This window comes from Bombina bombina, chromosome 5 (assembly GCF_027579735.1).
Source record: "Bombina bombina isolate aBomBom1 chromosome 5, aBomBom1.pri, whole genome shotgun sequence".
Lineage (NCBI taxonomy): Eukaryota > Metazoa > Chordata > Amphibia > Anura > Bombinatoridae > Bombina > Bombina bombina.
The window spans coordinates 1,043,679,407-1,043,691,468 of record NC_069503.1 but is presented as its reverse complement, the minus strand read 5'-3'; the positions used below and the strand labels follow the sequence as shown (position 1 = coordinate 1,043,691,468).

Sequence of the window (12,062 nt, the reverse complement as noted above, 5' to 3'; positions counted from 1 at the left end):
ACCGCAGACAATACAAGGACTCAGTGACATCTTGGCATATCATTAAGAAACGTATTTATATTTTATGAACTAGTATGTGTGTAGATTGCTATCTAGGAATGTCACCAAATCATGAATCATCTTTTCGGACTTGACTGTCCCTTGAACTATAGCTATGGTGTATATCTTTAACATTTAAAAGATACACATGAGAAATACATATGCCATTGATGTTTTAAGATATGTTTGGATTGTTGTTGAATAACAATAGTTATACATGTATTGATTAAACGTGTCATTTATTCAAGTTTAATTATGGTCAGCCTACCTATAGCCATATATGGGAGGAGATGTATTTTGTTAACATATTAGTTAACTAATATTCATCATCTACATTATTTGTATTACACACAGAGATTGATTTGGTTACACTTTGACAATAATATAGATTTGAAAATGAAATACAGGTGCTGTCAACATTACAATAAGATTGTTTATTAATAAAATTATATGTCCTTGTTCTTGTAAAAAGGACAAAAACGCTTTACAAATGGAAATACATTCATTTACAATAGTGATCAACATCACTTAAAGGGACATTATTTTGTTTTTAAAAAGAGCATACACATAGTCAATACTATTTAAATAAAATGAACACTTTACAGGGATTATATCATTGTATCAATACTCAGATCATTTTGTAAAGGTGCATCAATTCATGCAGAGTTTATAAATACACACATGGATATGAACATTTAAATATACATATATACACAAATACAAAAATATATATACATATATAAAGAAATTACTCTGCTAATCATAATCAGGCAATGATAGAGCTAAGAGAAAATAATATAAACACAAATAATAAGATTACATTGGAGATGTTAATCTTAAAGTCATTTACTATTGTCTTACATATATGATTTCATTATAACAAATAGATTTGTTAGGTCCCTTTAAGGATAAACAACATAAACTAGAGCTTGCAAAAAATAACAGGAAGAATGAGGACAAAGATTTGTGAAATAAAATTTATTTTATTAGTATGTAAGAAAACATACACAACGTTTATAAATAATCTTTTAAAAATAAGGAATATATGAGCCATATGACAAGGTAACACAGTGCATCACAGTCCATGAAGAGAGTTGCCAAGGGCCAGCATAGCCCCATTGGAGACACATGGCAAGGTAACACAGTGCATCACAGTCCATGAAGAGAGTTGCCAAGGGCCAGCATAGCCTCATTGGAGACACATGACAAGGTAACACAGTGCATCACAGTCCATGAAGAGAGTTGCCAAGGGCCAGCATAGCCTCATTGGAGACACATGACAAGGTAACACAGTGCATCACAGTCCATGAAGAGAGTTGCCAAGGGCCAGCATAGCCCCATTGGAGACACATGACAAGGTAACACAGTGCATCACAGTCCATGAAGAGAGTTGCCAAGGGCCAGCATAGCCCCATTGGAGACACATGACAAGGTAACACAGTGCATCACAGTCCATGAAGAGAGTTGCCAAGGGCCAGCATAGCCTCATTGGAGACACATGACAAGGTAACACAGTGCATCACAGTCCATGAAGAGAGTTGCCAAGGGCCAGCATAGCCCCATTGGAGACACATGGCAAGGTAACACAGTGCATCACAGTCCATGAAGAGAGTTGCCAAGGGCCAGCATAGCCTCATTGGAGACACATGACAAGGTAAAAGAGTGCAACAGGCACAACAAAAAACTGATAAAAAGGCCAAAGGGCAACAATATAAATACAAATTCAACATGTGGACGGAGGATTATTATCTGCCACCATGGAGCATATCCAGATCCTCCACTTACTGGTCATCCTCTTCATTGTCCTGTGCATGTCCAGCTCCAGATTCAGGCCTTGAACGTAATTGCATAATTTCACGCAGAGTCAAGTCCTGAACCCGGAGCTGGGCCTGCATGGTGTCGTTCATCCCTCTCAGGACAGCTGCGTTCCTCAACACGGCCTGCTCTACTCTTGCTATCCCTTCTAGCATGAGCCATGCTGAGTCACAGCCTAAAATAAAATAAAAATTAATATTAAGGATAATTACACAACAGAATAAAAGATTTTAATACATACATTGTCATCATAAAGACAAATAATTATTTACATCAATTATTTTTCATATATTCTTTACACATGAATTAGGTTATTCAGACAGACAGAAATCATTAAAGGCTCATGTTACTCAAACATGTTGAACCCTTTAATTGGTTTTAGATGATCCACTTATACAGCTTGAGTGTATCAAATCTTGTTAAAGGATTTACATTGTACTTACATCAGCAATTTAAAAATTCAATTTAGACTGTGGTAGGCACACCTATCCTTAAACATTTTGGCATTGAGGACAAGCTGTGTAAACATAGCAACCAGAAGAAATTACATTCCCACTGGGTTAGACAAGAGATAATGTATCCACATTTGGACATAAAATTTTGGATCCAAGTAGTGGTGTTTGGTATATGTAGTGATATCCAATTAAAGGGACACTGAACCTAAATATTTAATGGACTGATTCAGATAGAGCATGACATGACAAATCTTTAGAAATTACACATATTCATTATATGTTTTAATTGTCAAGCTATATTTTGAATGCAAGAATGTTGGTTTTTATGGAAGCCAATATTTGTTGATGAACCTTGTTTGTGCATGCTGGTTGATGGATACATTCATCCAACAATAAAGAAATGATGGCCACATTTATTTTCTTGTTTAAACTAATTATAGGAATAAGTTGTTTTCAATAAATATATCAAGAGAATGACGAATAATTCATAAGAGTATTCTATGATACATTGGCTTAACATTGCATGCTGGATTTGAATCACAATTTAACCAATTGAACTTCACTGTACCTTTAAGTATCTTATAAAGTGTATTTAGAATGATACTTACAGCTGTGCCTGGGAAGGACAATCTGACACCCAGGACAATGAAGGTTTAAACAGGGGGAAGGGATGGGATTGGCTCGGGGAGGGATGGGAATGGCTTGGGGAGTGGTGAGCTGCTGCTCCAGGGTAGGCCGTACAGCTGGGGAGTGGGGAGTTTGGGTCTGGGCAGCTGTACGGGCCAGAATACGGGGAGAGCGGCGAAGGGGGGTGTATGGGCGTTTTTTGGGAGGGACAGGATATGAAATATGGGAAGGGCTGGCAGTGGTCGGGGCATGGTCATGGGTTTGGTGATGGGAAGGGCTCTGGGTGTGTGCAGAGGTGTGGCCATGGTCAGGGGTGTGTGCACGGGGAGGGGTCTGTGACTGGGCAGGGGCGGAATCCAGATGACCAGAAGTGGTGGATCCATCTGAAAATGTAAAATAAATATATTAACATCTCATACATCCTGACATCAAATCAACGCATTTAAAATTGATTATGTTTTCAATATACCTCGAAGTGTGTTTGAATCTGTAAACTATTCTGAAATGAGGATATGGTATCTATATAGGCACTCAGATGAATCTCAATGACTGTCTGTACAATGTGAAACTTATTATTGTGTTTTGGCATGGAATATGCATGTGACATAATGATGGCATGAATTATATATTCTTAAAAAAATATATACAAGCAGATTTTCATGCTGCCTGATATAGAAAGGGGGCAGTAGTGTATTTGAACAGACAAATAATATTCCTTTTTAAAGGGAAAAAGCTGTAGACTTTGAATGTCTTCAATAAAATGATTTCAAAAAAAGAAACATGTTGGAAACATGATAGATATATTTCACATACCATCAGACTCCAAGGCAGCCTCTTCCTCCTCCATCCCACATGTGACATCAATCTCTGTAAAACATAACATGTTGTGTACACCTTAAGATCAGATATTATAACATATGTTACTGTTGCTCAAATACGCACATCAATGTTGCATTAAAGATATACACACACAAAGTTATGATTTACATCATTTTGATGGAGCATACAAATGACAATAGATTTGTTATTGTCAATAAATCAGAATCTTAATGTATTGTTTGTCTTAATGTTAAATTCATAAAAGCATAGTACATAGAACATTTAAGATTTCTCATGTGTGTATCACTTGATGACTGTTGTTAAAAAAATTAAAAAATGAAAAAAACATATGTTAGACATCTTATGAATAACAAATGTGTAGAATAATAAAGTAGAAATTATTAATCGCTCAATATAAAAAATAAATATATAATCAGAAGATAAATTCTATGATTTTTTATAATGTTATGCTTCATCGGAATCATGATCATAATATTGATTAGCAATACACCTTCAATTACATATAAATGAGTCAATGGACTTACCAGGAGCCCGCAAAGGCGGCTCTATGTCACTGCTGGATTCCTGTGGGCTCCCCACACCAACTCTCTCTATGAATGATATAGATATATATTATTAAACACATTTTGGATATCACTAAATCACATCTGTCTAGAATTTTAACATTAATCAACTTTAAAATGTGAATAATAGAGCAGTCATTACACCAGAAAATGCTTGATTGAATCAAGGGGATTCTGTAAACATATCTGTATTCAACATATGTTTAATGTCAGACTACATTAGACATCAAATTCATCTCAGATGCTGCTATTGCATATCTAAATATACCCAATGATCAATGTTCTTAACCCTTTAAGGACACAGCTTTCACTTAGCTCAATTGTTTTATGACGGAATAATTCCGTCATATGTCCTTAAGAAGTTACAAGAATACACACAAACCACATATTGAGGAGCATCTGTTGACAAATCTAAACAAACATGTGTCACATCGAGCCATTTTTTCAATGTACAGTAATCTTGTTTAGGACACAACACATATTTATCACAATACATAACAAACTTTATTATTACTAATATGTAATCATGGTGCTGTTAGAGTATGCAGATATATATAAAGTAACTCCAACAGATAATTAGATTTATATATCAATAGTTTTTAATAAAAATAATGTAATGATGAATGAATCTATTTTGTCTTAAAGGGACACTGACATGATTAATTTAAATAATTGATTTCTATGTTCAAACTGTAAAAAATGATTTAACATTGACTCCTATTATAATTCGAATGTTGTTCGATATTAATCTTAAAGGCAGATAAGGAATATTGGATTCAATAAATATTGTTTGTTGAAGGTATCCACCAATCATCAATATAAACCCAGGTTGGTCAACAAATATTTAGATGCACATAAACGTACTTTCTTTATTTTAAACTACATTTAGCAATAGAATATGTCACATATGATGATAGTATTATATTTTATGTTTATTAATATTGCATACTGTATGTGAAAGACAATATTAATAATTGTAGTTCAGTATCCCTTTAATCTAAAATTAAATAGATTCCACAATGTTGTTGTTTGTTAATGAATTATCTACTCCATATGTTGATGTAATGAATGGTATTGAGCATGCAATTAAAATCAAATATGTTATTTAAGTATATCCGAATAATTATATAATTTTCATCTATTAAATAGACATTACATATAAATATAGAACAATGTGTATTTAGTATGTAATGTTCATTCCATGTTTCTAAGACAAATGTCAATTAAAATGAGACATACCATACTGTGACAAGCCCTGGCTTGAGGATCCAGCAGCCACATCCATATCTGTAATATATTAAATGAGGATTGCATATCATTAATACTAATCATGCCATGTTTAAAATATTTACATTAATAACAAATCAATAGAAAAATATTAATCCTTTGGTAGTCCCATGAGTTAATAGTTTCCGCAATTTAATGAATGATAAATATATCCTGGACTCTTATTTTCAATCAGTTGTGTTGTTTACTGTATCTTTAAGAATATATGCTTGTTATTACATAATCATCAATTGATGGCCATATGTTATAATTTATTAGTATTATTCGTTTTTTATTAGATATAATATTTAAAATAAGAATACTGTATTCTTCACTAATCTAAGATTTTCCATTTAATTTTTAACAACATGTATAAAGCAATGCCACTTTCCGCAAACCCATGTTAACGTGGATGAGAAATGCCATTTTCGCGATCATTGCGCAATGATTCCAAGCGGAATTACGCATCCGTCATTTGACCAACATGTATAAAGCAATGCCACTTTCCGCAAACCCATGTTAACGTGGATGAGAAATGCCATTTTCGCGATCATTGCGCAATGATTCCAAGCGGAATTACGCATCCGTCATTTGACCAACATGTATAAAGCAATGCCACTTTCCGCAAACCCATGTTAACGTGGATGAGAAATGCCATTTTCGCGATCATTGCGCAATGATTCCAAGCGGAATTACGCATCCGTCATTTGACCAACATGTATAAAGCAATGCCACTTTCCGCAAACCCATGTTAACGTGGATGCGAAATTACATTTCCGCTCTGTGACGCATATTCTGTAGAGCGCAAGAAACATCATTCCAATTTCATGTATCACTAATGTAAAATCAGATATCTAAACATCATATGTAGTGTATGTTGTGAGATCTGTATAGGTTTAGTATCTGACTAAATACAATTTTTGGATTTTTAACATTATAAATATTATATGAAGTTGGATAATTACCTGGTTCAGATTCTCTATCGGGTCCTCCCAGGCCACCGGACGGAGAAGCATCTGCCCTGTCCCCCGCGTCAGGACTTTCAGATCCCGCAGCTGGGAGGGAAGAAGAGGAGGCCGAGGATGGCGAGGATCTAAATCTTTTGGGGACCCGGAGATTGAGGAGCTCGCATAAAGTCACCTCATAAGGGAGTAGGTACAGTTTCCGCGGGGCCTTTCTTTGGCCCCCTCTTTTACGGGCTTGTACCCAGTCCCTTATGAGGTTGACTTTTTTCGATAAACGCAACCTCATATCTCCGAATCTCCTCATGATCTGATCCTGGGTCCTCTGGACGTCACACACCAATCTAACCGCATTGGTGATAGACTCCCAGAGGGCCTTCTTAACAGGCGCATCTGTCGAGCTCCTCTTGTTCCCAAACAGCTGGGGATAAAAGTCCTTGACGGCGTGGACCAGTGCAGCGCTCTCCTCCTTGGTGAACCTGGGAACTGACATGCCTGCTGGGTTGTATAATAATAATATATATTGCCTGCAGGCATTAGAGAACTGACAAAGATGGCAACGTGTAATGGACTTTTATATGGTGAAGTAAACATGAGATGCACCATGGGACAATTTATCTGTACATCTGATTGGATAAAAGTTTGAAATATTGTTATAATGTCTGTGAGACCATCCTGACTCAAGTTGTGTTTGTGTGATGAACTCTGATTGGCCGTTCCTTAATGTTTCATATCTTAGTAACTTCCTTACACATACCGCTTGGTGGTGCTGTAACTTCATTTTTCATGTAGACTTATTTGTAACTCATGGGCCTGTCATGCGGATATGTGTGACGCAGATTTAATATCCGTGATCCGTGAAATATTAATGATTAAATACTCTTTAAAATCTAATCCTGTCACATTATTAATGTTGTAGAAATTTCTCGGTTTAATAACGGTCTGTTTCTTTAATACAAATACACATTTAATATTGTATGTCTTTATTGTTCTTTAAATAAATTTATTGTGAAGTATTGACATTGCTCTATTAAATGTATTTATAATGCACATTGATTGTGTGCTATTGCGTGACATTACACTAATGTTTAAATATGCTAATCTGGTGTTTGAAGATGCGTTTCCCACGCAATATTTATTAATGTTAAAATTCCGGGAAGAATGTCAGTAACTTTGATAATCTGTTTATAAATGTTAAACTACAGCTTTGTTATTCGCAAATAAACCTCGAGCTTGTATTTCTCTGAAGTGCTCATATATGTTATTGTGCAATGGCGTCTTTAGTTTTAAAGAGACATTACAAACAATTGTATCAAATGATCTGTAGAGATAGAAGATTGTTTAGACTTTAAAATGTAAATCATTTTCTCTTAGTATTTATATATCCTCAACATAAGAAATTTAAATGCACATGGTTGAGCCAATCACATAAGGCATCTCTGTGCATCCACCAATCTTCATCTACTGAGCCTATCTCGATATGCTTTTCAAGCAAAGTATGTAAAGATAGGAAGAGAAGTAAATACACTATTTCAAGCTCTTAAAGGGACACTGTCCAAAAAAATTTACCATTGGTGATTGAGCATGAAATGTTAATCAACTTTATTATTTAATACGATTATCAAATGTTAAGTTATCTTGTTATGTTTCTTTGAAAAACAATAATGATATTTTATATTACGGACAATTGTTTAATAAAAACCTGGGTTGTCCTTGACGATTGTTGCATCAATTATTCCAAACAATCAAGTTCTGTCCAGAGTACTGAAGCAAATAAATTAGCTATTTACTGCCTTATTTCTAAAGTAATGATAGCAACATCACAATGAGCATTCATAATATGAGACAAGTTTTAAACTTGATTAAAATAGAATACTCATTCAGAATGTATAAATCTTTGTTTTTTTAAATGGCTACCTTTAAGTATATTTTGAGTTCATGTCCCTTTAAATAAACATTTCACAATAATGCTTAATATATCATAAACCTAGGCACCTTCCTTTTGCTAAATGAGTCTAACATATGAGTAAAGCAAATTTAGATTAACTTCTAGATTGTTTTACACACTGACTGAAATATATTTATTAAATGAGGTCTTTTTTAGCCTTCAGCGTAGAGGGACATTAAGCTATATGTTATGTATGCATTTTGTATCATAATCTTATATTTGACCAACTTTATATGTTTTGTTATTCAATTATTATATTGTAATTATATATATTCGTGGATTAAATACATCTCTACATAGGCTATTTTGATGCTGATTGTTGTTTGCATATAGATGCCTTATATCATTGACTAAGATATGTGCATTTATTTTTATTTTAACAAGTATATTTAAAGACTGAATGTAATTCTATAGTACATTCTAAATATGTTTAAATTCTTGTATGATATTTGTAACAATGTATACAAAATATACATTTTGAATGACCCCTTTAAGGACCCAAACATATTGTATTTTGATTTAACATTGACAAAATAAACTAAAGGGGAAATTACATTCTATATAGATATTTGATGTCTAACCCAAGAGGTAAGATTGTAATAAATACATAATATTACTAAGTATAGTTAAATGACTCCACTAGAAAATTACATAGATTAACCTGGCATCCAATAACTAATTATTAAAAATTATAAAGTTAAATGACCTACCATTTATAAATGTAATAATTGTAAAATATTTTCTAATAATGTTTTGAGATACCTAAGGAAGATACATGATCTTATACAATTCTTTTTACATTCAACAACACTGTCACTTTCATGTAATTGAACCACTTCACCTTATTAAATGTTAAAACAATCATAATATTAATACATATCCTAAATATTTTTAATATATACTTTTTCAATATAAAAGCATTGAAGAATATGACTCCCCAATTAATGTTAAAATATATCTTTTAATATTCTCTGAAGAATTTTATTTTCTACTATTAATGCATTATTTTCTCTTATGCATGTGCTTGTCAAATAGCCAACTATCAGTCATGGGAGTCCAAGTTTTATTTATTTACAGATTATATTGATATATATTAGAATCTGCTAAAAAAAAAAAATATATATTTAATAGAAAATAATTAAATATTCCATGAAGTCATCAGATGCCAATCTGAAATGACAAATAATAAAAATGGAACAAAGTTAATACACACGTTGTAAAATATTCATAAAATACATTTAAAATCATATGGTGTCTATGCTCTAACTTTGATCAACATTTTTTACACATAATCATTACATTCATTTTAAATTAATGAAATACATACACCATTATATTGTTGATTAAAAATAATATTTAAATTTCAAAAATTAAATTTATACATAATAATGTATATCACATGTAAACAATATATGTATGCTGAACATAAATGTAATATTTCATGTCCATTCAAATACCTCTATATCAACTATAATATGTATTCCTTTTTCTGATTGTGATCCCTAAATATCTAATTAAGAACTAAATATGACTAATGTATGTAAGCTACTAATATTCTACAGTCTTCACTAGCATGCATTGGTACACCAACCTGGACAATGCATGGTCTTTGAATGTCAATTCAGGGGTAAACAGTTGATCTTCAATAGGTGTCTTATTCATCAGTTCATTAAATAGAGGACTGGGAAATACCATCTAAAAAGGAAAATCATCTAAGTGTCTGATTGTGATCCCTAAATATCTAATTAAGAACTAAATATGACTAATGTATGTAAGCTACTAATATTCTACAGTCTTCACTAGCATGCATTGGTACACCAACCTGGACAATGCATGGTCTTTGAATGTCAATTCAGGGGTAAACAGTTGATCTTCAATAGGTGTCTTATTCATCAGTTCATTAAATAGAGGACTGGGAAATACCATCTACAAAATAGAAAATCATCTAAGTGTCTCCAATAGGATGTCTCCACAGCCTTATTCTATCAAATAGTTTGCACTTACCATGTGAACATGTCTTTGTATGGTTTTCAAGGTCAGCAGAATTTAAATATGCCAGACATGATCCCATTGGTATACTTCAATTTCAATCTTGGCTTTTTCCCCACTGTCAGTCTTGGAAATCTTCACTGTCAGGCTTCAAATTGTTCCCTTTCAGTCTTTATATTAAGTCATCTCCCTAATGTAAGAAATTATATATAAAGATTTCATACAAGTGTGTGAATCAGTTCTGTACCCCTCTCCCACCCCCCATTTCATAATAAATATCTATCACTAGCTTACTAAGCCTGTGTATGAACCTGTGTTATTTTCTATCAAGTGTGAAGATGAGTCATATTGAGCAGAACAAACCTCTGTGTGACATTGAACCATAGTCATTCTAGAGTATCCCTTTCTGATTATGTACATAAGTAATGTGTAAACAAAGTTATATTTTTAAAAATGTATGCCATATTATGTATTTGTGTACAAATCATGCCAGCAACAGTCCATACATTTCTACTTACCATCTGATGTCCTCTATAAAAACCAGGTGGCAAAGACTCGCTATAGGACCCAATGCCCAGAGCATCACCTATATTATGAGAAATAAATATTATTCTAACATTTGATCAATACTAACATGTTTGCACAATTCTCTACTTGTCATTTCCCTAGAGTTCACATCTATTGAAAATACTCCAGTGTAACTTCTATTATTTACCGTCTAAAGTGGCGGTTGATGACGTCTGCTCTGACATCAAGTCCCTCGTCCTGGAATTCCCCCTCTAGAACAGGATCATCCTCCTCATCTCTGAGGAGGTCTCTGTCCACCGGGACGGCCTGCAGCATCCCAGCCCGCTGTGCAATATTATGCAGGACGCTACAGGCTACAACGATCTTAGCCACCTTCTTTGGGTTGTACTGGAGTGCTCCTCCAGAACGGTCCAGGCACCTGAATCTCATCTTCAGGAGCCCGAACATCCTTTCAACCACCGCCCTGGTTCTCTTATGAGCCCTATTGTAGCGCTCCTCAGACACATCAGTTGGGCTACGCAAGGGGGTAATGAGCCAAGGCCGGCTCATGTACCCAGAATCACCTATAAATTTAGAACAGAACATAATTCAAACAGAATACTTAAACTAGTATATTGTTGTATAAATATATTTTTTAAAAACCATAATCCATATTAAAAGTTGTCAGAAACATAAAGAAATTAAAAAAAATTATATATAAATCTGTATCTAGCCATTTCATCTAAGCCATGCTACATATGCATATTTCTCCTAAACCAAACCTTGTGTAAAATGCTAACTACATGTTTACATTGCATTCTCTATATGAACACTTAAGGTAAGACATGCTACATATCTGCATTTCAATAAAACTAGACATTAGCAGAAATAGACAATGACAGGGTTAAATTGCATGAGATAATATCTTGCTATTTCATCTAAGCCATGCTACATATGCGTATTTCTCCTAAAACAAACCTTGTGTAAAATGCTAACTACATGTTTACATTGCATTCTCTATATGAACACTTAAGGTAAGACATGCTACATA

The 12,062-nt window shown here is 33.7% G+C and overlaps 1 long non-coding RNA gene across 1 annotated transcript; it reads right to left on the bottom strand.

Annotated features, from left to right (window-relative positions):
* Positions 1 to 3,133: 3,133 nt before the first annotated feature.
* On the bottom strand, positions 3,134 to 4,354 carry LOC128659613 (uncharacterized). The gene is made up of 3 exons (XR_008402441.1): positions 4,301 to 4,354; positions 3,750 to 3,803; positions 3,134 to 3,319 (listed from the first exon to the last, which is right to left on the bottom strand). It is a non-coding gene; the product is annotated as an uncharacterized LOC128659613 (long non-coding RNA).
* Between the last annotated feature and the right edge of the window lie 7,708 nt (positions 4,355 to 12,062).